This window comes from Hippopotamus amphibius, chromosome 7, assembly GCF_030028045.1.
Source record: "Hippopotamus amphibius kiboko isolate mHipAmp2 chromosome 7, mHipAmp2.hap2, whole genome shotgun sequence".
Classification (NCBI taxonomy): domain Eukaryota; kingdom Metazoa; phylum Chordata; class Mammalia; order Artiodactyla; family Hippopotamidae; genus Hippopotamus; species Hippopotamus amphibius.
This window is the reverse complement of record NC_080192.1, coordinates 130,974,501-130,994,892: the sequence shown is the minus strand read 5'-3', so window position 1 is coordinate 130,994,892 and position 20,392 is coordinate 130,974,501. Positions and strand designations below refer to the sequence as shown.

The 20,392-nt window shown below is 47.2% G+C and overlaps 1 protein-coding gene across 3 annotated transcripts in view; it reads left to right on the top strand.

Annotated features, from left to right (window-relative positions):
* The window catches only part of KLHL29 (kelch like family member 29), a 310,874-nt gene that overhangs the window by 36,717 nt on the left and 253,765 nt on the right, over nucleotides 1–20,392 (top strand). Inside the window, exon 2 of one of the 3 annotated variants that reach the window (XM_057741376.1) lies at nucleotides 16,569–16,627. The exons of the other annotated variants lie outside the window; for them this stretch is intronic. The gene's annotated coding sequence lies outside the window, so the exon portion shown is untranslated. The remainder of the gene's footprint in view (nucleotides 1–16,568; nucleotides 16,628–20,392) is intronic. 3 annotated transcript variants of the gene reach the window in all.

Below are 20,392 nucleotides of genomic sequence, written 5' to 3'. Positions count from 1 at the left end.
TTTCCGAGAACTGGCTGTCAGGTGACTTGGCAGGAGGACAGCAGGGAGGCCGGATTTCATCTCCTGCACCATTTGTGAGAGCTGGAAGGACCACAGGGCACTGGTCATCCAAGCCAGTTTTCTTTGTGTATGGGGGCCACATCGAGGCCCAGACATGGGAGGAGGCTTGCACACAGCCTCCTGGTGGCCCAAGAGGGTCCCTTGTGTGCATTCTTCCAGGGAATCTTCAAGAGTGGTCTAGTTCAAGAGTATGTGCCATTTAAACGGTACTGATCACAGGATGACTGAGCCCTTACCACGCCCTGGGAAATGGCCTCAGGGTCGTGGGGAAAGGCTGTCGTGTGGGAGGACAGCACGGTCTCCGGGAGGCAGCACCAACTGGGGAAGATGCGTATGTTCAGGGCCGAGGATTACCTTAAGCAACAGCAGAAACCATCTACTGTGTTCAGGGCTCCATCGGTATTTTGTGACCCATCTTGCAGGAACGTTTATTTGTATCTATTCCAGTTGGTTGAACTGCCACAGCCCATCTTCGAATGTATCAATCCCAGGTACTATTATTTATAGAATCATTGACTCACGAGCTCCCCAAGGGCTCCCCTGCCAAGTGACTTCCCGGCCACTGCTGGTCTCCTCCAGGGGCAGGAGTGTGCTGCCCACACGGCTGTCCATCCCTCCAGGCACAGCTCAGCCGAGGGAAGGCCTTGCTCCACTAGCTCTTTCCCTCTGCCTCCAGTTTTTTCTGCCCCTTGGGGTCACGCAGAGCACACCTGGCCCGCCTGCCACAGGACAGGTGCAGATGGTGACCACACCCTCCCCGTGGCCGCAGATAAACACCAAGGTAGCAATAATGTCTCCTTCCCCTGATCTTCACACAGACATTTCACATCCTCTTAGCATCTCGGTCATGTGTCTCTAAATGGGCTGCAGTTTGTCCACATCCCCTAAAAAGCACGGCCCGGGAACCAAATGGAGCGATGACCAGGCAGCAAAGGGCAGGGCTGCCAGCTCCTTGTGCCAAGATCTAGTTGAGCAGCTGGGCCCGGTTACAGCTGACAGCTCTTCTGGAAGCTTCTGTGTTGTAGTGGGGGCCATGCAGTTTGGCATGGGGGTGAGGCACATAGGAGGGGCAGTGGAATTTCACCTCTAATGGGACCACATGTGTTGTTCAGAAAGAACGTCTCTTTCCAAGGCCTTTCTCTGTTCTACAGAAAAGTATTGTCACTCTTTTGCAGAGTGATATGGACTTGAGACACTCAGTGATTTACTTAGTGATACCCAGGCCTCTTGACCTGGCTTGTCATGGGCCAGGTGACCACCACCAGAGGTACCTCTGGATGTCCCTACTCTCATTCCCGAGGACCTCACTGGAGCTCAGGGTCCCCTGAAATTTCACAAGCAAGCACCAGCTAATTACACAGCAGGATAATTGTGCAAGAGCCTCTTCTAACAAGGACAGTCCATCCGGCTGATTCTAGGCTGAATATTTTTTCAGCATTCTGTGTTTACACCAAAATGGAGATGAACTTCACAATATGGCCGTTATCACAGGAAATGAATGAATCTGTCAGAAATCACTCTTTACTGAATGACTTCTTTAACTGGAGTTGCCAGCAAAGTCTCTCGCAGTGGGAAGTCGTGCACTGAACGATGGGTCCTGATGAAAAATTGATGTTGGTGGAAATAACATTTTGAAACATTCTAGGTATTAACAGTGACTTTGAGTTCTGTGTGAGGCACGGAGGGTGGCAGGTTCTGCATGTCCGCACGCGTGTTTATGAGTTTGTAACCTTCGGCCGCAGCGTCCCACTGTCACAGCAAAATTGCAACCCTTCGGCACCTGCGGACAGTCACGATACAATGGCTTGGAGGAGAGATGGCTCAGGCGGTCAGGCATTCTGGTGTCACACTCCATTGGCTAAACATAGTCATTTGGGGTTCTATTATTAACTAATTTGGGTAATTCACCTACTGGGAAATATTTAAAGATAAAAATGTAAAATCCTGTTGGTTCATGAGCGGGGTCCTTGATGTCAGTTCAGTGACATGTTTTTAAACACTGGAAGCTGTTCAGAAGGAATATTCTGGCATGTGGTGATGGTGCTGGGAGCCCATCAGCTGTCTGTCTGCCCATCTTCCTGTGCTCATGGAGGTTCCTACCCGGGCAGCTATTTTATACCTGGGCGGCTCCAGTTTAATAGAGAATGCCATTAACAAGCGTGCCAGACTGTGTCCCCGTCTGAGCCTTGATGAGCCATCAGCATGCTCGCAAGCTCATCTCTTGATTGGTGCTGAAATATGTCACACCCTGATGGAGCGTTGCAGGCTGTCACCGCTGACGGGTTAATGACAGAGCACCTGCCGCGCAGCCTCACCCACCACAAGCCGTGCAGAGGGAAGAGACTTTTGAGGCTGTGTCTGCAGGAGGCCTTTCAGTGCCACCCTGAGTAGCCTCTAGGACTCTGGGTGGGCAGAAGTGGAGGGGAGCAGTGATTCTGGGATGGGTTGCTGTGTCTCTCTGTCCCCTGCAGGTGAGGTTTGGGAGTTTGAGGCCCACGTTCCCCTAGAAATGTTTTTGAGATTCTTAGGGTCTGACATGGACATAGGATTTTACTAGTTTGACCTAACTTGCCTGGCTCCTTCTGTAATCACTTTAACCTGTCTTATGTTATGAGGGTGTCTGTGTCTCGTCTCTTACCTGCCCATAACAACAGTGACCGCACGCCCACTGTGCACAGCCACTGTTGTCAGGGTGCACCTGGGTTATATGATCTTGGGGCCAAGAAGGGCCGCCCATTCTGCCCGCCACGCCCCTCATGTTATGTTACCTGGGCTGACTTGGGATCGATCCTCAGTGTAAGTGGCTGAAACGAGTCAAACAGGAGTGTAGGGCTGAGTTGTGAGGAAGGGCCCTCCTCTCGTGCCCAGACCCCAGGGTCTAATCGCAGCTCAGCACACCCTGAGATTTCAGAAGATTTCGCAAGATGCAGGGAGTGATCTGAGGGCTTTAGCTCCCCCAACAGAACCAGCAGGGCCTCCAAATACTTCTTCGGTCTTCGCTTTCCGAATACCTCACTCTTTCTCTTTAAGGCTCCTTTCTAGACAATCCCTGGCAAGTTCTGGGCTCCCTCTCTCAGCCCAGACTGGAGCAAGGCTGGACTCTGGGCACTCTTCCTGACTCCTGCTAACTCAAGGTGTAACCTTGGCTGGGCAAGTGCCTTCTCCTCTCTGGGCCTCAGCTTCCCCACGTGCACAAGGAGGGGGCTTGGAACAAATGACCAACTCTGAGTTCTGATGGTGAACGTTTCCTTCTCACCAACATAAGCCTGCACTTGCTCACATACATACACACAAACACACCAGTGTGCATATGTGCTCAGCTGGGTCCTGACCCCTCACCGATGAGCTCAAGGTCTGTCCTCTCCATGTGAGTCCCTTCTGTGCAGCCCAGGGAGCCGTGGTTGCTGGGGATGGGGCTGGGCAGCCACACATCCTGGGAGGGGCTGCAGTGTGGAGGTGCCATGTGCTCCTCGCCATGTAAACCCCGAAGGATGGAGCAGCACTCCCATTGTGGGTTCTCACTGAGCTGTATGATTGTTTCTCTTTTGCTTTATAACTAACATAAGTGCCCCACCAAAAGTTTAGAACCTGGAGATGCAGGGAAGGGAAATCACCTATAACACCACTTCCCCAATAGCCATCATTTTGTAAGTTTTCTTCTAGTGAATTTTTTTTTTAATTAGCTGCGTTGGGTCTTCGTTGCTGCGCACGGGCTTTCTCTAGTTGCAGCGAGCAGGGGCTTTTCTTCGTTGCAGTGCACAGGCTTCGCATTGCAGTGGCTTCTCTTGTTTTAGAACAGGCTCTAGTCACATGGGCTCAGTAGTTGTGGCACAAGGCCTTCAGTAGTTGTGCCGCGCAGGCTCAGTAGTTGTGGTACATGGGCTTAGTTACTCTGCGTCATGTGGGATCTTCCTGGACCAGGGCTCAAACCCATGTCCCCTGCATTGGCAGGCAGATTCTTAACCACTGCGCCACCAAGGAAGTCCCTTTCTTCTAGTGATTTTTTCGAACATATATTTTACATTTTTTTTCATGCTTGGCACTGAACTAGGCACTTTACGTATATTAACTACTTGAATCTTCGCAAGACTCCTGCTGGATAGATGTTAATGGACCCCATTTTATGGCAGAAAAAATTGACTGGAGGTAGAGTGGATTGCTGAGGATATTTAGCTGCTAGGGCTGGGATTCGAACCCCTGCCTGTGACCCTAGAACCTCTCCTCCTTCCACTAGCACAGTGGTTCTCATATGTCGCCTGTATAAAAATCACCTGGAAGGCTTGTTAGAACACAGATTGCTGGGCCCACATTTCTGATTCAGTGAGTCTGGGCCTGAGATTCTGCATTTGTAAGAAACTCCCAGATGTTGCTGGTGCGGCTGGCCTGTGACCCACACTTTGAGAACCACCGTGCTGGTCTATGCCGCTTCCCTGTGCAGACCCATTTCTGGGTCCTGATTTCCCTGCTCGTTCTGAAAGCATTCCCCTATATTGCTGTTCAGCTTCACAAACATCACTTAGAGCAGTCACGTGGTAGGTGCATGTTCTTTAAAAGAAATCTATTGATTATTTGATGCCCTAGAATCACAAACTATGCCTTCAGCTGAGAGTCCAGGAAAACCACCCACAGTTATATCTCTCCCTAAGAAGGGCTGTCTGGGCCCTCCAGTTGGTCCAAAAGTGACAATACCTTGGATCATTACATCTGTCCCAATACCATTTCCAATTACCTAAATCTGTCCCATTCTTTAAGGTACAATTCAGCTTTTACCTCCACCAGGAAGCCCACCCTGCCTGCACCAGCCCTTCAGGATCTCTTCTTTGCTGAGCACAGTAACATGGGTGTTACTGTGGTTGATGGCCCCGTTTAGAACCTGGGAATGAATTCTCTCTTCTAGAAAGTGATCCTCAGATCCCAGAACAGACTGTCCTGCAAGGTTCTTGGAGGACACTTGGTCCAGCCCCCTGAGTGTATAGATGATGAACCTAAGGCCCAGAGGTGAAGAGACTTGTCCCAGGCCACACCGAGCACTGTCCCTATAAACTCCGTTTTGAATTAATCCAAGACAACTATAGATTTGGTTTTGGACCTTCTAGTTGATTTACATTTACTTTTTTTTTTATAAATTTATTTATTTATTTACTTTATTGGCTGTGTTGGGTCTTCATTGCTGCACACGGGCTTTCTCTAGTTGCGGAGAGCGGGGGCTCCTCTTCCTTGTGTTGCGCGGGCTTCTCATTGCAGTGGCCTCTCCTGTTGCAGAGCACGGGCTCCAGGCGCGTGGGCTTCAGTAGTTGCGGCACATGGTCTCAATAGTTGTGGCTCGCAGGCTCTAGAGCACAGGCTCAATAGTTGGGGCGCACGGGCTTCGTTGCTCCGCGGCATGTGGTATCTTCCTGGGGCAGGGATCGAACCCGTGTCCCCTGTATTGGCAGGCGGATTCTTACCCACTGCCCCACCTAGGAAGTCCCTACATTTACTATACAAAATGACTTCCCAGATATCTCTACACTGAAAGCATACAGACTTGAGATAGACGGGGTACGGCAGCTGTCCCCCCCACTCCCGCCCTGCCGTGCAGCTAGGAACTGCCTCTGGAGCTACTGCCACGGTCTCGCCCGGGGGCCCTCTAGCACCTGTGTGAGTAGCCACTGGAGAAGGCCTGGATCCCATTCCAGAAATTTACAAGGGGTCCGCTGGAGCGCAGGCACCCTCAGCTCCTCGGACTCCCCTGGGGCTGAGCTGAGTTTACAGGGGCCCCGAGTTTGCAGATGAGTCCTTCATCTGCCAGTGCGACCTATGTGCAGAGCTCAGGATGGAGTGAATAATGCGGAAAGAAGTCACAGCTGGGCTTTCTCTGCGGGAAGGAAATATGCCTGGAGGCTTATGTTTTTATTATCTAACAAGCGTATTTTCTCTGAAGCAGGCTCAAAATGGGGCAAGAATAATTATTCCCTGCAGCCCCACCTCCGCCTTCTCCTCCCGGGGGACTGTGTGACAGGCCCTCGGCCCCCACACCTGCAGCTACCCCGCAGTGGCTACTGGGAATACGGATGGCGGAAGACTATTCTTCATTTCAAATTTGCCCTTATATTTTTCTTATTACAGAAGCAATATATATGCTCATTATTTAAAAATCAGAAAATATGAACCAAAAAGAAACGAATGAAAATACCTCATAACACCAGCCACCCCGAAGATAACCAAGGTATAAAACTGTGGGTATCAATTCCAGATCATCCTTCCTTTCTCTTTCTTCATTCTCTCATTTAAGGTTTTTATGTCCCTATAAACATGTTATTTGGTGTTATAGGGCTTTTTTTTTTTTTTTACCATAAATAAAATCATGCGTATGTATACTGTGATGTGCTTTCTTCACTTAAAGTATCTCGGGCACCTTTGCATGTCAGTGCTTGAAGATCTAATTCATCCTTGTTAAATAGTGTTCAATAATTAATAATGCCAAAGCATTGATGTACACAACCCTCTTGTTGGCTATTTAAATTATTTTCAAACTTTGCCCTACAAACAACACATACATCTTTGTGTACTACCCAGTTACCTCCAGTTAATTCACTGGGTGTTTTTTAAATGGTGAAGCTTATTTATTTATTCATTCATCCTGACGGATAGTTACCAAGCTCCTGCTCCGTGCCAGCGTTGTGTCACATGCGAGGGCTGCGGTGGTGTACAAGATCCCTATCCTAGCACTTCTGGGAAGGGGACATGGTTCAATAAAGAAGTAAATTTACAAAATCACTGCGGGTTGTGAGAAGTGCTCTACGAAATCAACAGCGTGATGTGATGGAGAGATGGAGGGAGAAGGTGGGGGAGCTGGCGTGGACATGGGAGGTCGGAGGAGACCACCCTGGTGAGGTGCGTGTGAGCTGAGACCTGCAAAAGAAGCTGGGGCTGAGCAAGGTGAACAGAGGCTGAGGCAGGGGGGACTGCAGTGGCTGCGGAAGGGGAGGGAGGCAGAGCAGAAGGAGCAGGGGACAACTGGTCTAAGAAGAGGCCAGAGCACTTAGGACCCAAAGGCTGCAGTCAGTATGTAGATTTCCTTCTGGGAGCAGTGTGACAGGGCAGTGGCAGGGGGACGGAGAGAAAGGATTTGAGATTCATTTTGGAGTTGGAACCTACAGGGCATGGTGATGGGGCCTGGAGGGAGGAGCAGGGGAAGAGAGGAATCAAAGGAGACTTCTAGGTTCATCTACGAGGAGCCTAGTGCTGCCTCCTCCCTGATTTCCAGAGTCAGTGCCCTGAGTTGTCTAGATGCCAAGGGAAGGCTTCCTGAACTGGTCAGCTCCCTCAGTGGGGTTGCAGAGCACCCTCGGGTCCACCAGCATTTGCCCTCCTGCTGGTCTCTCTGGCCTCTTGCAGGATGGACCTCTGTGCCTGGCCTGAGTCTCCACCAACAGAAGAGTTAGAAAGCCTACAAAGCATGTACTGAAATCTGTTTACAGAACCTGGGCACCTGAATTATGGAGGCCAGAGTCCTATTAGGATGTTGCGCAGATTCTGTTGTTCTAAGACTTTGCTGCGTGACTGTCCCCAGGAGGGAGTGCGGGGTTAGGTGGGGGGGCCACAGGCTCACACGTCGCCATGCAGTGCTGTTCAGGTGTCCTGGCACCTGTGGGATGTGGGACTGGGAATATACTGCATCCCCTGCAGTAACTGGGAGGAGAAGGATGCCAGTAGGAGGCACGTCATGTTGGCAAACAGATTCCCAGTCAGATTTTACAGAGCAGTGATGATATCTTTTTAAAAGGTGAAAAATGTTACCTTTAAAGTACAGTAAGATTTCTCCCTCTTTGAGAGTGTGTGTGTAGTGGGGTGTGTGCGGGTGTGTGGTCTTCTAAAAAAGCCAGGCCCATGGGGCATGGTCCAAAGCCAGGAACTCTGTGCTTTAACAAAGTGCAAAACCATGGTTTTGTTTTCTCTGTGGGAGAGAAAGGCCTTGCCCAAACCCCTCATCGGGTAAAGGCACCAGTCAAGAATGCAATCCTAATTAAAACTTTAGGCAGTCAGTAAATTACAGCTCCAGAGTGGACTGAAGCTCTGATTTCATGCTCAGGCCTTTTAGGAGGGAGGGAAGAAAGAAAGAAACAGGAGAGCTTAAGATTCCTTCCCCCAGGCTATTTCTGGTGAACCAGTTACTGGGGTTTTATATACATTTTCACAAAAGGACAAATGTGGGACAGATGAAGTGGCTTTGCAGGGGGCTGGGTTTTGACGTGGTGGAATGCTTGTCCTTAATGGGGCGAGACTGGTTGCACTGAGCCATTACCGTGATTAACTCCTTATCTTCCTTGGGGCTCGTTGGCTGTGGGTCCAGCTGTGAGCTGAACACAAGCATCCTGCCCTCATGTGGTCTGGGCAGCCTGTGCCTGTCAAAGCCTGGAGCGGAGGCAGGGGGAGTGCGTGTCTGTACATATGGGCTTTCTTCCCCTCTGCCTGAGTGAGGGAGGATCTGGGAAGTGGGGAGAAGGGCTGGGCTGGGGTCGGCTGAGGTGTTGCCGTAACTAAGACTTCACAGAGCTGATGGAAACGTCATCCCGTAGTGCGATGTACCGGAGGCTTGTGTGAAGAAGAAATTGGGTGTGATGGCGGGGTGAGGAGGGATGATTAATTCACTGGAGAGCTCACACTAAAAGGGGGCAGCCTTTGAGGGTGGCCCTTAGGGTGAGGTGTGTCAGCAACTTTGGCAGAATGGAGAGGTACATTCTGGGGTGTGGGGACCACATGACCAGTGGCGGAGACATGAAAATGCCCGGTGCACGTCGAAGGCACAAAGTGAGGCGTTGGGAGATGGCAGTGGGGAGGTAGACCAGGGGGATTCTGAGTGCTCCTGCAGGCCGTGCTAAGGTCTGTCTCCTTCTGTGCACATGACGGATGGCATCACCAGAAAGATGGTCTGTCAAGCCGAGGCCGAAGCCAGGCTGGACAGAGAGAAGCTCCAGGCCACTGGGAGCCACACCACCCAGGTGGACATGACAGTTCTGACCAGGACGGTCCTGATTCTGGCCTTGGCACAGAATCAGCAGGCCTTTGGAATCTGTTTGGGTGACAAGGTCAAGGAGAAGTCAAGCTCAACTTTCCCAAGTTTGGGAAATGAGCTTCTGCGGCACGTAAATCAATTTTCTACTCCACTAAGTTTCTTCATTTAAGCGCCCAGGCTTACATTAACTCTTTTTTGGAAGAAGGCTCTCTCAGCAGGGACCACTGAACCTCACCCCTCTGCCTTTTTCAGCAAAGAAGTGGAACATAACATAACCACAGTTTGACGGGACTGTTTCCAGGAGGAGTTGTAACTGTCCTTATTGTCACAGGCCTCAGGGCCTGTTGATGTGCTCAGGGCTCTCTGCCCCAGCACTGAATAGCCCCAGGCTGTTGTCCTGAGCTAATTCTGGGTCTTCTTTCAAAAAGAAAAAAAAAGCCATTACTTCCTCCCCATCCTTTCTTCCCTTATTTGCTCCCAGCTCTCATTTCTCAGTTGTAGAGCTTTTAGGACTCTCGTCCTCTTATTTCTAATATGCCCCATGCTTTTCAAATCTACAGATCTTCCTAAAATAAAGTATTGGATTAGCCAAAAAGTTTATTCATTCCGTAACGTTATGGAAAAACCCGAACAAACATTTTGGCCAACCCAATACACGGCCATTTTGATGGCTGTTTTCCTCATTAACTGGCTGGTTCCTTCCATTTCTTTCTACCTCCGTAGCTTTACTGCGGATGGTGAGCCGCGTACACAGGAACGTCTTCATAATCCTTTGGTGTGACCTGCAGTGCCTGGCACTGCACTGAGCACATCTGTGCTCAGTAAACACCGATGGATTTAAGAGAGGTAGACACTCTTCTGCCTATTTTTCCATCATCAAAGGAGTTTACCTTTTAGTCTCTGGTAGGCTGGTGTTCCACACTGCAGAGCTAGTTTCTCCTCCCTTCATTGTGGTGTTACTTGTTTGGCGATTGCCCGCAGCCCTGTGGAAGCCTGTGCTTCCGGAGCTGAATCTCTCTGTCGTTCGTCATTGTCTGTGGATCTAGGCACCAAGTGCCTCACAGAGTAAAGCAGATGAGTCACAGGTGTGGATCCACTGGGCGGCTCTTGTCATTAGCGAGTCAAAGCCACAGGTGTGCATTCAGCACTGGGAAGCTGGAAGAGGAGCCTTGATGATTTTCAGGGTTTCGGGTCAAGATAGTTACGTGTCGACTTGAAACAGCTTTGGAGAAGCAGCCAGGCTTCCGCAGCCGTGGAGCAAATGAGAGTGATTTCTGCTATTTGCTGTGGGGGCCACCATTTAAGCCCATGTCTTGCTAGGTCAACATTTTCATGCCCACAGCTGTAAATTAAAAATATGCCTTAGACTTGGGTGCCGTCTCTCTGATGAGAAGCTGGGTCTGTTTATGCTCTTGCAGTTGCTAGGATGAAGTGGATGGAGGATGAATGATTTTAAGCATATTTTCCAAGAGGAATAAAACTGCAAACACAAATTCCCACAATCCAGACAGTAACTGGTTTCCACCCAGTGTGGCAAAAGCTCATCGCAAGATCGAGACTGAAGAATCAATCCCCCGCGCTGTGGTTTAGCTGGGTTGCCGGCTTGATTGAAAGCCCTAGCTCAGCGGAATGTGTGGGCCAGGTGTAGTAAGTAGGCCAAGTCTATGTGAACCAGCATCTGAATCAATTACTTGAAACAACAGGTATGGGTGACATCAACACTCATCCTAATCTAGTTCATCCGGGAGCAGCAGTTTAACTCAGAATCTCATTTAATGCCATGAGATTAAGATTGTTTTCTTGATACATCAGATTGCAATTGCAAAACTCCTGCAGCATTTTGGTATTCTGGCCCTCTTTCATTATAACGTGGTCCTTAATGATTTAATCCCACTTTGGGATGGTGTGGAGGCATCCCTTTTACTAGAGAGACTAAGATGAAAAGGCACCGTTGTTTATGTGGGTGACATGGTTTTATTTTCTCAGATCCAGAAAGGACCTAACAGAGGGCAGGCTCTGCTAGTTATTGTCATAAAGATGGCTGCTGGATAATTATTCTAAACCCAAAGTCAACACTCTTGGTATATGTTCTCCAGCACCTCACTGGCTTATAGCAAACATCCTGTCTCAGTTTATATACTGCTGGGCAAAACCCCACCCCAAAACTTAGCTTAAAAGAACAACAGTCATTTATTTGCCCAAGATCCTACATTTCGGCAGGGTTCAGCCAGGACAGTTCATCTCTGCTTTTCATGATGGTACCTGGACCAAGGCTGGGAGGTGTGTTTCCAAGATGTCTCATGGAGCTCCCTGCTGGATGGAAGCTCGACTGGGGCTGCTGACCAGAGCCTCAGTTGTCTCCCCATGTGCTAGGGTGGGTTTTTCACAGCAGGGTGGTTGGGTTCTGAGAGGAAGTATCTTAAAGTTCCCAGAGGACAAGCCCACAGTGCAAAGACATAAGAAACTTCTGCTTGTATCATGCTTGCTCATATCTTTTTGGCTAAAACCAGTCATGCGGTATGGCAGGCAGCATAATGACCGTCCCTCCCCAAGATGTCCACATCCTAATCCCCGAAAACCATGACTGTTATCTGTTACATGGCAAGAGGACTTTGCAGATGTGATTAGGGATCTTGAGATGGAGAGGTTATCCTGCATTATATGCATATCCTAGTATAATCACAAGGGTCCTTATAAATGAAAGAGGGAGGCGGGAGAGTTCGTGTCAGAGAAGAAGTTGTGAGGACAGAAGCAGAGTTTGGAGTAACGCAGAGGTCGGCTTTGAAGATAGAGGACGTGGCCATGAGCAAAGGAATGCAGGCAGCCTCTCAAAACTGGAAAAGCAAGGGAATAGATTCTTACCTAGAGCCTCCAGAAGCATCTGCTAATACCTTGATTTTAGCCCAGTGAGATTCATTTCAGACTTCTGACTTCCAGAACCATAAGATAATAAATTTGTGTTTTTTAAGACACTAAGTTTGGGATCATTTGTTACAACAGCAATAGAAAACTAATGCACATGGCCAAGCCCACAGTCAGTGTGGGAGGGGTGTACACAGAGTGAATATGGGAGCCTTGGTCCATTGGGGGTTCATCAAGGTAACAGTCTACCCTTCAGATCAGGATACGTTTTACAAACCAGGATATTCTAGGGTTTTCATCGGGAAGTTATCTTGCTGAAAGTTAAATATTTTTATGGGTACCTTATCATAATTTCTCCTGGTCAAGATGGGCATTTAGGTATCTATGCTGTATAGTTATTTTAAGCTAAAATTGTTACTGCCATGCTGAATGGGACAGCACTTTAAGACCTTGTGTTAGAATTAACCTAGTATTCTTTTTCCTTTGCCCAATTTTTATTATGAGAAATTTAAACAGAGAAAAGTTAAAAGACTAGTACAATGAACTTCTCGCTACCTACCACCTGGATTCAACCACTGTTAATATTCTGCCATATTTGCTTAATTTATTTGTGTGTATATTTATCTATCTATAGATAGTTGGTTGATTAGATAGATAGATAGACAGACAGGCAGACACATACATACATACATAGGGAGAGAGGTGGGGTTTTTTGTGGAATCATTTGAAAGTTTCAGACATCACAACCCTTTATCCCTAAATACTTTAGCATATGTGTCCTAACTTTAGGGGCATTCTCCTATATTACCATGTGGCTATTATCACAGCTAAGAAAAGTAATAATACCCCACTATTATCCAATATCTGGTCTACATTCAGATTTCCCCAGTGGTCAAAACATACGTTTTCTATAGCTTTCTAAAAATCCATTCGTATATCATTTAGTGTCTTACTCTAAAACAACCCCACACCTTTTTTCTCCTTGCGAGACATTGACTTTTTGAAGACACCAGGCTAATTGTGTTGGGACTGTCCCACATGCCAGTGTTGCCCAGTTATTTCCTCCCACTGGTGTCTGACTTGTTCCTCAACCCACCGTACTTCCTGTAAATTGGAAATTGGGTTTCAAGGCTTGATTGGATTCAGGTTTGTTGACACTTTTGTCAAGAAAACTTCATAGATGCTGCTGTGTCCTTCATGTGGCCTCACACCAGAGGCACATAATGTCAGGCATCTCCTGTTGGTGAAGTTATGTTTAATCACTGGGTTAAAAGTGGTGACCATCAGATCACATCGTTGAAGAGGTAGGTTTTTCCCTCTGTAATTCCAAGTAATCTTTGGGGTGATATTTTGGCACTGGGCAAATATGCTGTTTCCAGTAACTTTTCACCTAATGGCTTTTGCATCCCTCGAGGACCCTTACCCAAGCCAGTTATTTCGGGTGGAGGATGGTGATTTTTCTAATTCTATCATTCTTTCTACGTTTAATAGCTGAAATTAGCCCCTCCCTGCTTTTAGGCACAATATGCCCAGACAGACCTTGGATTTTCACTGTTCCAGACCTACAAAGAGACATTTTCCTGCAGAGCTCTGGTTCTTTTTCACTGCAGAATTTAAAACCAACATCTAGGCACGAGGGATACTCATTCTGAGGCCATTTAGTGGATAGAGCCAGGAAATATACTTATTTAACCAGTTATGTGTCAAATTTATATTTCCAATTCAAATTTAATACTCATCTTTTTTCTTGTTAGTTTTATTTATATTTGTATCTCCTCAAACTGAAATTTTGAATCCTATACATTAACATACTTATTTTTTGTACATAATACACAAACACACATGAAATAATTTTCAACTTACAAGACGAATATTATTACTAACAGTAATACTGCCGAGTGAAGTTTCCCTTTACATTTCTCTCAGCGTATATCCTATTACGAATGCATAGTCAGTGTACTGGGTTCGAAAGTCATTCTTTATGTGATTGTGTTATCAATTTGATAAACAGCTTCATCCGTTGACATTTGTTTTGCATTATAAAGTTTAAATTAAATGAATCCTTCTTAAATTAATTTTTTGTGGAAATTGTAAAACATTTACATGCTTTAAAAGTCAAATCATGTAATAAGGTAACCGTAATACATAGTTAAAACCTTGATTCCACATCTGTCTCTTTCGTCACATCTCCCGACACAGGGAGCCCTTTTGTTAGCTTTCCGTTTCTCTTTTTTGCATCCACTCTCATTTCCCCTTCTTTCTTAGAGACCAGCGGCACGGTGTCTATGCTCTCCCTCACCTTGCTTTGTCCACCTTTTGGTACAGCCTGGGAGTCCCTCCACATCAGCCCATGAGGGCTGTCCTCCTCCTCCCTGTCTGTGACACTCCTCCTCATCTCAGCGGATTCAAGCAGTCCCCGTCCACCGGTTGCTGGGTTGTTTCTGATCTCTTCTTTTACCAGCAATGCTGTAATAAGTAATCTCTAGCATGTGCTTTCTTATGCACGAGCAGGTGTATCTTCAAGTGGGATTAACGGGTCAAAAGATAAAATCATATGCAGTTTCGCCAGGTATCGCTAAATTCTCCTCTTTGGGGGTTGTACCATTTTGCATTCCCCCAGTGACATGTGAGAAGGCCTGGGTCTCCATAGCCTTAACTCCAAAATGCTTGTCACTCTTTTGGATTTTTGCCAATATGATGAGTAAGAGATGGAATTTATCTTATTATGAGTAAGGCTGAGCATTTTTTCAGGTCAAAGGGCCATTTCCCTTTCCCTCTGTGAACTGTATACATCCTTTTTGTGTCAGGCGTTTGGCCTTTTTATTCTCAATTTTAAGAGCTTTTTTTTTTCATACTGGAGAGATTAGACCTTTATCTCTGATGAAAGTTGCAAATGTTTTCCTTTCTGAGTTTTGTCATTTGTCTTTTGACTCTACTTATTATATTTTGCCATGCATTTGTCTTATTTTTATGTAGATTTATCAATCTTGCATTACCTCTGGATTTTGAGTCATAACTTAGAAATGCTTTTCCTCTCTTATCAAGGAATTCACCCATGTCTTCTTCTAGTTCACGTGTAATTCCATTGTCCATTTAGATCATTTAATCCATTTAGAGTTTATTCCAATGAATGGTATGAGATATGGATTCAAGTTTAGGTTTTTCCAAAAGGCCATGCGTCTTTCCCCCAAAGGTTTGAGATGCCACCTTTATCATATAGCAAATCTCCACACGTACTTTGGTCTACTTGCCAGTTTTCTATTCTGTTCACAGATCTGTCAGACCTGAGATTGACCTTGACCCACCTCTGGGTGGAGAGACCGTGTGTCTCTGTCATGTCCTTCCATTGTCCAGGGTCAGCCCAACCCGAGAGGATGAAAGCTCATGACTGACCACTTATTCTCAGCATGGAGTAGCTGCAGTCCATACAATCAGAGTGTGATGAACATCACAGCAGACTCTTAGCAACCCAAATTATACCCACAGCTTTGCTATGGGCAACAGTACTTACAGAGAGGGTCTAGGAAACAGCAGCGTATCTAGTCCTTGGGGGTGGATGCTCTAAGAGCTGTTCCTGGATCATGCTGGACACTGAGGTACCATGTACCAGTCTATACTATGTCAGCTCCCTGTGGAATTGCTTTTGGTGAACAACCCTTTAGTGATCCATCATGGTCCTCTATTGAGCGATGTGCTAAGGAAAAAACCCTGTGAAACTCAAGGGTACTTCACTATACCATTCTCTCCCTTCTGGTTTTGTCTTATTTTTCCTGTATTTATCCTGATTTCCTGACATTATTTTACCTTATATTTTTTAATGCATTTTTGCAAACTGTTTTGAAGTAGAGGGATATATTTTCAAAGGAGAAGGGAAGGATGGGAATCACACAAGAGGCGTGATTTTGCACTGCTGAAATATGTAAACAATGCGCTGTCCTTGATTTCAGGCTAGATTTACTGCACTTTTCAAAGGAACTTCTCTTTGACAGGTTTACCTAATGCAGAAAAACACCTTTGCTTCCAGGTCAAGCAGCTTTCATCCTGTAAATCTTATCGTTTTAGATCAGAGAGGAATGAATGCAGAAGGATTTTAAAGGCTGATACAGGTTCAGACAAGTGTTTCAGTGACTAAAGTCAGCTTGAGGCATTTGTGTTTGACTTTATTGAATACATCTGCACCCTGACTCACCTTTGCCATCCTGGGCCTGCACTCAAGTGAAAGCTGCATTGCCTGGTGGACCAAACACAGACCTTTCTGCTGGCATTCATCACCATGCGGTCACTGTCTCCCCCACTTCCTTGTCCTCCTCCTTTGGTCCAGCAGCCCTTTGAACCTGTGTGGAGACCACACCACAGCTTGGCTGCCTCGTTCCCTTTAAATTCCCTCACCCCAACCTCCCCAGCCCTGGGCTCTGCTTGTACCTTACATGATGAAATCGACCTTGCTCTCCTGCTTCATAAATTCATTTGCCTCTCTCTTAGTTGTGTGCCCAGAATCCCAGAGCAAGGACTCCTTGCGGAATTGCTTTTGGTGAACAACCCTTTAGCGACTCATCATGGTCCTATACTGAGGGATGTGCTGAGAAAAAAACCCTGTGAAGCTCAAGGGTATTGTTGAGCATTTACTATACCATTCTCTCCCTTCTAGGTTTATCAGTGTCCTGTGACATCAGTCCTTTTGGGGAGCGGGGAGGCAGAGGGGAACAGGTGAGTAGGACATGACCTTGTCCTTCAGTGGTGCTGAGAAAGATGGCCTGGGTACCAGCACTCATGGTGCAGGCTCTGCAGGGGGCACAGTGAGAGGGGAGCCATGGTCCCATGACTGCTCCATGGGAAGGCCCAGAGTTGTAGGTAAAATAAACCTCAGAATGTAACTCCTGCCACCAAAGTGGTTTCTGAACAATGGAGATTACTAGGTCAAAGCATGCAACTTCCTCCTGTGTTCTGCAACACTTGTCATCTTCTTCCCAAAGTGATGACACGGCCCTCTGCCCCTCCAGATGCGTCTTCCTTTGGTGTCTTGTCTTCCTCTTCTTTTAAATGTTTGAAAAGAGAAAATAGCTTTGCTGGAGTCACTGCTTGGGAGGTGCCTGGATTTGTTGCATTCAGTCAAGCATCCTTGTAAATATAAAAAGTCACACAACAGCCTGCCATGTATTCCAAATACTGATGACTGCCTTGGCTCAAACCCAGCTGACCCTTTGAGGCCAGCCATGTGCCCCTCAGTCTCAGCCCTTAGGCCACTGTCATGTCATTATTCCTTACACAAAGACCCATCTTCCATATCTGAAAACTTGAAATAGGAAAAGCTCAAGAAACAAGAAATCATGACAGCAAAACCTGACCTAAACTGACATGAGGCCACTTAAAGTCCTTATTTGTCCCAGTAAATGTAAATGTCATACCTTTTACTATAGAAATATTAATATGTTTGGTTCTGGGGTGCTGTTCCAGAACCTCCTGGAAGTATCATGATATATGACATTCATATTCTGAATTCCAAAGCATATCTGGTCCCAAGGACTTGGGATAAGGGATTGTGACCTGCATAAAACCAGAGGCCCAAGATGCCTGTAATTTCACTCCATGTGACTGACAAGGTAATTCATGCAGACAAGTGACCCATTCCAGGAAGAGTGGAAATATGTGATCCCCAAGACTTTGAAAATATCCAAACCCAATCAGTAAACTAAGAGTTTCCTCACCCCTGGAAGATCCACACGACGTGCATGAAGTCTAGGAAAAGGTCCCCAAATCAGAATGTAACCAGACATCTCACATTCCCTATAATGTCAGTGCCCTGATACCAGCAAGTTTCTAGAAATCTAATGATACTAAAATTTTAAATGCTTCCCATTATGCCGAGTACTGTTCTAATTGCCTAATGTGGGTTAGCTAACCAAATCCTTGTGACAACTGTGGCATAAAATATCATTGTCCCTTTATAGATGAGGAAACTGAGGCCCAGAGAGATTAAATGTATCTATTGCTGTTCAGAAGCCAGAAAACAGAAACCTATGGCTATTTAAGCAGAGATTACCAGAGGGGATTGGGGGTTCCCAGAATCATTAGAAGGACGTGACCTAGGCTTAGCCTCCGAGAGTGATTGCCAACTCACACTGCAGACTGGACCACCAGGGCTGCTGCTTCCACAGGGGGGAAGGTTGGGAATCAGGATCCCCACTATGGAAACTATCGACCTCAGGAACACTTACCTTCACTGCCATCCAGGGATCAGGAGGGGTCACGAGACTGTTGGCTTCAGAGTTGCCTCCGCTCTGTGGGTACTGCACTTTTCAACACACCCACAAAGCCAGTGACTGGTCTCCTCACCCCTGCTTGGCAGGAGAACAGCAGAATCTATGGCCATATGGCCCCCACCTCATTTCCTCGGCCTCTCAGATGATATACAAGCACATCTGCTGGTAGAACTTAAAACGCATCTCGATCCCTGGAGGTGCAAGGGAGGAGGCCATTTTAGCTTTCTTGACTTTGAAATACAGGAGGAAGGTTGAATGGATGTTGGTTGAGCCAAGCCAATCTATGGTTTCATGCATTCACTAACTTCTCAGAGGTGACACAGGAGGTGGTGCAACCAGGATTTGAAGCCAGACTGCCTGGCTCCAGAGTCTAAGCTCTGTAAATTCCACTGCCTCTCCATGAGCTCATGCCTGGCCTGGCTGGCCCCCCGTGACATGTCTTCTCCATGCTCTCTTCCTTCAGCAGGTCTACAACTCGTCCATGTGTCTGTATGGTCCAAAGGGGGCCTCCAGCTCCAGACTCTGAATCTTGGGGGACTGAGATTGACAGTCTCCATCTACCCTGGATAATCTCCATCTGTCCTGTACGGGCTGGTGAATCAGTTACCTATTGACCCAACAGTACTATGCAAAGCCACCCAAAATCTCAGTGACCGAAGACAATAAATGTCTAGTATTGTTCATCTAGTCTGTAGGATAACTGGTTCTTCTGGTCTTAGCTGGGTCCATTCACGCCTCTGTGGTCAGCTGCAGGTCACTTAAGTGGCTGTGTTATCTTGACTGGCCTCTCTCAGACCTGGGTTCAGCTGACAGATCTCTGGCTGGGTAGGCTTGTCTCTCACCCTCCTGTTCTTAGAGCCATTCTTGAGAAGTGAGAGAGGACGTGGAAATGCATATGTACTTTTCCAAACCAAGTCCCATGGTCACGCTCAGGGTCATGGCGGAAAGGGTACTACAAAGTTCCAGGGCAAGGGCGTGGATACAGGGAGGCCATTAGTTGGGGCCGTCACTCTTAGGCACAATATTTAACCTCTCAGACGAGCCCATGCACCTGGTGCCTTAGAAAGCACTGCTTAGATGGGAGGCATGGAGGGCCAGGCCTTCTGGAACCCACAGCATGCAATCTAATGCAGAATTTAACCCCCAGGGGCTGTCCAGCAAGAACCTGCGTAAACTAAATCGCCTGTTCTTTTGACTGGTTCGGTTCTGTGCTCAGGCCAGGCTGGCCAACTGACGAGCAGACACAGCCCTTAACTCAGGGCCTCCGCTTAACCAAGCCACTGCTCAGCGGACCGTCTCTTGACATCTCAAGCGGCACGTCTGCCCGCTCGCCAATTAAAAGGCTCGTGTCCTCAATGTGACAAATGCCAGGGAAGACAATTCTGTGATTCAGAGCGCAAGTGGGGAGAACGTGGGGAGGAAGTCATGAACCAAGCGCCGGCCTTGTCCTCAGCTTTCATCCAGCTTCTCAGTGAGACGGCGCGACTCTCCCAAGATTTCCCGGGTCACGCTGGCCTCTCTGCCTGCACTGCCGGATCATGTGAAGGGTCAGGGTTGTTTTTCCGTAGCTTAGATGTCGGCAGGCAGATCTTACTTTTTCTTAATCCATATTTAATAGCCTGACCGTGCTGCCCGGTGGCACTGAGGACAGAGCGGAGGCAGAGATCCCTGTGCAGCCGGACCCATCTGTCCCCCTTCTCACAGAGCAGGAGGCGCTGCCCCAGGCCCAGGCCTGAGGGTCAGGGCTCAGCTCTGATATTGGAAAACTTTAAGGAAAACAGTGTTTTCCTTCCAGTGTTTCATCTGGACCCGTTTCCCTTTGCGTTGTCTCCCCAGAACCCCCAGCTGAAAGCAGAGTTGTATATTCCTTGGTTTGCTTCTCAGGAAATTAATTTTAACTAAGTAAAAAAAAAAAAAAAAAAACAGCTTTCTTGAGCTATAACTCACATCCCATGCAATTCACCCATTTAAGGTGTTTAATTCAGTGTTTTTTTAATATATACACAGATATGTGCAACCATCACCACAGTCAATATGTCCATTGCCTCAAAAAGAAACCCTAACGCATTAGCTGTCCTTCCCTGTTCCCCCCTACCCCATCCCCTGGCAACCACGAATCTACTTTCTGTCTCTATAGATTTCCTTTTCTGGATGTATCAAATGAATGGAGTCATATAATATGTGGTGTTTTGTTACTGGATTCTCTCACTGA